Source organism: Aplysia californica, unplaced genomic scaffold (assembly GCF_000002075.1).
Source record: "Aplysia californica isolate F4 #8 unplaced genomic scaffold, AplCal3.0 scaffold00347, whole genome shotgun sequence".
Lineage (NCBI taxonomy): Eukaryota > Metazoa > Mollusca > Gastropoda > Aplysiida > Aplysiidae > Aplysia > Aplysia californica.
Window position 1 is genome coordinate 528005 of NW_004797617.1, and position 6394 is coordinate 534398.

Below are 6394 nucleotides of genomic sequence, written 5' to 3' on the forward strand. Positions count from 1 at the left end.
CGTGTGTGTGTGTATGTGTGTGTGTGTGTGTGTGTGTGTGTGCGCGTGTGCGTGTGCGTGTGCGTGTGCGTGTGCGTGTGTGTGTGTGTTATAGAGGTTACGGTGTTCATCTCTCATTCAATAGGTCCACGGTTCAAAACCTGACAGCGACGGTAAATGTTCTTCTCTAAAATCTATTCCTTTCACCTGCTCTCTTAATTCTAAACATGTTCTGTCATCTGCGTTCGTCTACTCTTTCTGCCTCTTCCCCTTTGCTCCCTCCTTTAGGCTCCTGACTCTCTCTGCAACTGCTCTACTCTACTACTCCTTAGCTCCTTATCGCTGTCTTTCAGCAACACCCCTATCTTATGGTAGATGAAATCAAAACAATATTATTATTATTATTATTATTATTATTATTATTATTATTATCATTATCATCATCAGTATTGTTATTATTATTGTTATTATTTTTATATTATTACTATTCATTAGGTAATCAGAAGCACACCGACACAGTAACGACAGGACTGCTCACCCACAACTAAAATATGTTTTAGTAATCAACAAAGAGAAAATTAGAAATCTGGCTTAAAATTTTGTAAAACGTTCATGGATAGTCTTGTTCCGCGGGTTGTCATGGACAGGGGTTGTATTTTCAATGATGAAGGTAACGTAAACAAGGGGTGGAGAAAGAGGTCTCGGTGGACTCGTCTTTGTCGATATAAGGAGGGAAAAGGGTGTATGGGGTATGGTGTGTATTCATTGGCTATGAACTTGAATTTTGTGTTTTTAAAAAGAAAATTTAAAAAAAAAACATGAAAAGAGACTGACGGAACAACAGAACGCTTTACAAGCCTTACTTTGATCCCGATTTTGAATCACTACAAACCATGCCGCGCGTCGCAGCTGATAGTTTCAAGTTTCAAAAAATGATCCATGTTTTTTAATATTTATTTTTAAATCTATCACAGGCCGGGTCCGTTATACACATTAAAGCAGGAAAACACCTTGCCAACTACAGTATCGTTCGCCTTACTCCTGGCTTTGGAGCAATTAATATTTTTCTAAGGGCAAAGTGGGACTGAGAGACCGAAAGAACTCTACAAAAAAAGGTGTTAAATTTAGTTTTTTTAAATGCGATCGACTAAATTAGTAATGGGGGTCATAAAAGCAGGGGTGAAGAAAGACAAATAGATATCTAGGCAGAAATAACAGAGAGAAGGAAAAGAAGTATAACCTACCAGTGCCTCCAACCATCCGAATAGTAATAATAATAATAATAATGGTAGTACAAATAGTGATAATAATAATAATAATAATAATGGTAGTGTAATAATAATAATAATAATAATAATAACAATAGTACAAAAAAATGATGAAAATAAAAATAATACATAAACACAATGTAATAAAAGCAGGCGTGTGTGTGTGTGTGTGTGTGTGTGTGTGTGTGTGTGTGTGTGTGTGTGTGTGTGTGTGTGTGTGTGTGTGTGTGTGTGTGTGTGTGTGTTTGAGAGGGGGGGGGTTACAAAACAGACGCTTTAGTTTTGGTTTTAGTAAGAGAGTGCATTTGCAACACCATAAGGTCATGTAAGTGCCGAAGATTAGATGTGTTAGAGGAGAGTAAGAAACACAAAAAGGAGGAAAAATCAGGACGATAGATGTCTGATGGTAAAGATGGAGCAAACCAAACCAAAGCACCCGCCAATCACCAACACAGACATTTTGAGTAGAGGGTAGTACAATAGCACTATGAAGGCCACTTAGTGCAGGGAAAAAGTTAGGCCCCTAGTTTAGTTTCAGTAAGAGTTTTACGGCCCTTGCTACACAATAAGGTCATATAGATCTAAGTGGCGAAGATTCGAGGTGGATACTTTACAAGAGAGTAACAAACACATCAAAGAAGGAGTAGAGAGAAGGACGAAAGATCTTTGACAGGAAAGAAGAAAAAGTGAAACATAAAGAAAAGAGCATTAACCAGAGCTCCTACCCCCCCGCCAACGGACAAACATCAGCAGAAGAAAGGCAAAGACGAAGAAAACGGAGAGCGGACTCACAAGGTACTCTCGGATTTATTAATAGCTCTTAAATTCGGTTAACAGAAACTGCTGACTCTTCCTTCTTTTGGTGGGTGTTTTCATTTCGCACGTGCACTGCGAGCCCTGTTCTGCGTCCTGCGTGAGAGTGAGAACAACCAACTGTTGGGCTCAGCCTTGGCCCAGCCAGCCTGTTTGCAAATAAATGGGATGCACGCGCACACAACGAGCTTGGGAAAAGGATACGTGGGGAAAGGGGGGGAGGGGGGTGTATGTTCCCATGAACACAGCTGTATTTCTCTTTGGTGGCGGGGAAGGTGGAGATGATGTAACGCTGACAAGACAGGGAACAGATTCCAGACAACAATGTGTGACTGAAGTGGGAGAAAACAAGGGAAAAAGGAGAGGGGGCGGCAAAACAGTATACAAGGATACATTTTAGGGCCTTGTCAGACGAAAAGTAAAAATCGCAGCTGTAGTTTCTGCGCAATCTGGTGATACACTGTTGGCAATGGAAGCGGTCACACGAGCGGCACGCGTTGTTTGTTTTTTTTAAGTCCTGGCGCAGGCCTAGCCGACGTGTGTGTCCCCATATTCCGCTACGCCGCGACACACCAGCGTTTTGGTGAAAGCACCTTCAAGGGACGTGGACACACGAGGTATATTTACTGCAGGAACATTCCTGCAATAGTTGTATTTTTTCTCGCTTCCCATTCAACACGACACAATTCCCAGTGCAACAATGTCTTCTTATGACGAAACAGAGCGTTTGACTTTGGAAATAAAGAGCAGAAACACCACTTGCGACAACACACGTGAGGAATATTTTTTTAAAAATAATTTTAAAATGCTTAAATAGATCAATGCCTACACTCAGATCAGAATGCAATGACGAAAGTAACGACGAATTTGGATCCATCTTCTAGAAGTTCTTCATATAAAGTGTAAAACTGTCCTCTCAGTAATCTGTGAGAAACAATGGGATGAACTCAACAATTTTTTAAACAGATTCTTCTCATCATTATGAACAAAGCCACCCTGACTCTCCGATCGTCCAAGTTGAACTGAGCAGTAACGTTAAACGTCGCCTCGTGTGGCTGCCACACAAAAGTAAGCGTCACTTTCGGCGCAGAAGTTTCGACAATTGTAGCTCGTCTGTCAATGCTGTTACGCTCTTTACGAATAAACATTATAATAGTTGTTCATCATGTATAATAATATAATAGGAGTAACAGAAGTCAAAATCAAGTGCCAGTTCTGAAGCATGGTTCATCACTCATTTCTCCACGCGGATGCTCTCATATAATAATAATAATAATAATAATAATAATAATAATAATAATAATAATAATACAATCATCATCATCATCATAATCATCATCATAATAATAATAACACCCCCCCCCCCAAAAAAAAAAAACCCCTCTATATCCAGGACTTCACTCGTTATCCTTAGTTTTTAGTTTTAGTAAGGTCATACGAGCGCCAGAAGATTAGAGGTGATACAAGAGAGTAACAAACATAAAAAAGAAGAAGGGGAGATAAGGACGATAGATGTTTCATAAGAAAGAAGAAGCAAACCACACCAGAGCACCCGCCAACCACCCACTCTCGTTATCCATTTAAGTTCTCCAAGAATGTTAAACTAGGTCCACCTTTTCTCTTCCATTGTTGCAATGAGAAGAAAATGTTCAAGGCCTTCACGTCGGTTCAAGTGGAACCCTAATCGTTGGGTTTTAAAAAAATAAATGCCTGTCTCACATATAGTTAGCAATAAACATACATTTATACACAGGCACGCACGCATACAAACAAGTGCATGTGCGTTCATAATATATGTGTTTTATACATTAATCCATGTGGGTGTGCGTGCCTAGTTAAAGGCACCTTTTGATGCATTTTGAAGAACTGCGTTTTATTGCATTTTATTAAACAAAAATTATTTCTGAACGACTACGCATATATATTCAAAGATGATTTTGGTGTAATTAAAACCAGAAAACCTTCCTCTATAACATACTAAAAATCGGCATGAATCGGATAGGAGGAAATTTGTGATCAATGCCATTGAATATAGAATTAATGGTATAGTATCGAAATAGTCACCAATACTTAATTGTTTCAGAATTGCACACCGTATCTCACATCCCACTTTTTATTCTTATTTTGTCTTCAGGGCGAGAAGGCCAGTACAGCAAAACGAAGTACGTTTCTATCACAGACAGGCTCGCTTGCTGAGGGCTAACAATCACGTAACGTGGACAAGACGGCAGTGGTCTCAGGTCCTTTTCACGGATGAGTCTAGATTTGTTCTAGGTCGCCACGAAGGTCGAATGCGGGTATATCGCCGTCGAAATTAAACGTTTGCTGACCAGTGTGTACATGAAATCCCTAACCGGGGATATGGGCAGGTGATGGTCTGGGGCGGAATCACAACAGAACTGGTACAGGTTCCGGCAGCACTGAATGGCGCCAACTACGTAGCCATCATCTTGCAACGACATGTGGCGCTGTTTGTGCAGAACCATCCAGGCTACTGCTTACAACAGGACAACGCTCCAGCCCATCGTACCAGGGTTACACAAGCTTACCTCGCACAGCAAAAATTCGGTTTCATCCATCCCTGGCCAGAAGTATCACCCGACATGAACCCGATTGAACTCTTGGGGGATATTCTCGGGCGTCAAACCCAAGAGATGTATCCCGCTCCTCAGAACAACACTCAGTAGATTCAAGCCTAACCAACGCTTGGAACGCTATCCCACCACATCAAATTTCCAATATCGTCAACTCTATGATGCGCAGATGCAGCGCCGTCATTGCCGCAGGCGGCGGTCACACAAGATATTAATCCTGCCAAACTTTCAGACATTAACTGAAATGCTTTCGATTTGACCAGTACCAGTGTACTTTGCTATGAGACTTTTCAAAAACCATAATTCGGGATTACTATGTCAATGTAAAATTTCTTATTGGAAAAATGCACAATTTCTCATTTTTAAAATCTGGACCCTATCACTTCCTGTGGAGCTTGAAGCACCAGGTGTGTATTAGAATCTATGTGCATTAATACATGTTTTCAAATAAAGAAATGCTTCTTCTTTTTACATGTAAAATGCTGTCCCTGTGTCTGTAATGGTTTATTTTTTACTTAACACTATTTTTATGTCAAGTTTCTTTTATTTATATATATATATATATATATATATACTCTTATATATTATGTATATACAGGTATATATTTATTAGAGATGTCAACAGAGCTTGAAAAATTATAAAATGCCTGAACTTTTTGCGTTACCAAAATTGAGTCGATAGTGCCTAAAACACCTACTCAATCATCACAAAAATCAAACAGATTGGAAAACGGAGCAGTTATATAAATATCACGCAAAAAGTGGACTTAACATTACATAATATGATCATTAGTATGATTTCGTGTTTGTTTATGAGCTACTGGATCCATGCAGAGCATGAAACCATTTTTGGCATATATGGATCATCTACCATTGAGGAACTGCTATGGTCTCGCGTGGTCTGAGGTGGAATGAACAAAACCACCCTCGTGAGAATCAGCGGATGGGGGGTTTAGTGGACTCCATCGCGCTAAAGCTGGAACTTCATGTCTAACCATATTTTCGTCATTGTGTCATTCAAGTAGACATCTCCATGTCAAAAGACAATTCTTGGAATATCAAATCAAATCAAGGTTGGAGAGGTCACCAGTAAGTAGCCCCAATATGAATCCTACAATTACATGAAGTCCCATGAAACAGCAGCTGAAGAAAAGCGACTTTGCTCCCAATCCAGACTCTTTATTTGTAACTTTCTGTGACATTTAGGATGAAATGATAGATAATCATTTCAAAACTCTAATACAGTCGATGCTGAAAGGGTTCGTGCTCTACAAAAAGCCAATGGCTTGAACTTGTACGCTAAATAGTAATGAGTACATTTAAATCTCAAGTCCAAATTTTGCATGGTATTAGTGATTGCTCTGTTTTCCATGCATTGAAACTACCGTTATAAAATATTGTTTATTGCAGAGACAAAATTCTCCATTCATTGGATATGCAATGTGTGTTCATTCTATTAATATTGATACTCCTCAATACACGCCCGAAGACAATGTGTTTCTTTGATTTCGCAGCTTTGCCAAGCCTGATTTATTAGGTCAATTTTGAGTGACCACATCTCGAACGTCTCAGAACATAGAAGAATTATTAAAGATGACGCAGAATAGCAGAATTTATTTAGCTTTAAATTGGTGTGCTGCATGAATGGGTAATGCCAGGCTTTAACACGATGATTGGGTGATTACATTTTCAAGTTACTATTAGACGCCACTCTCTCTATTATAGGTCTATAATATATAC

The 6394-nt window shown here is 39.4% G+C and overlaps 1 protein-coding gene and 1 long non-coding RNA gene across 4 annotated transcripts in view; one reads left to right on the forward strand and one right to left on the reverse strand.

The window, feature by feature from the left end:
- LOC101860183 (kelch-like protein 5) overlaps positions 1-6394 on the reverse strand; it is a 69225-nt gene that overhangs the window by 57430 nt on the left and 5401 nt on the right. The gene's annotated exons all lie outside the window — the stretch shown is intronic.
- LOC118478049 lies at positions 2045-5134 on the forward strand. Of its 2 annotated transcripts, none has more exons than XR_004858768.1 (2): positions 2045-2833; positions 4195-5134. It is a non-coding gene; the product is annotated as an uncharacterized LOC118478049 (long non-coding RNA). The 2 variants fall into 2 exon arrangements; XR_004858769.1 differs by having other exon boundaries at positions 2045-2677.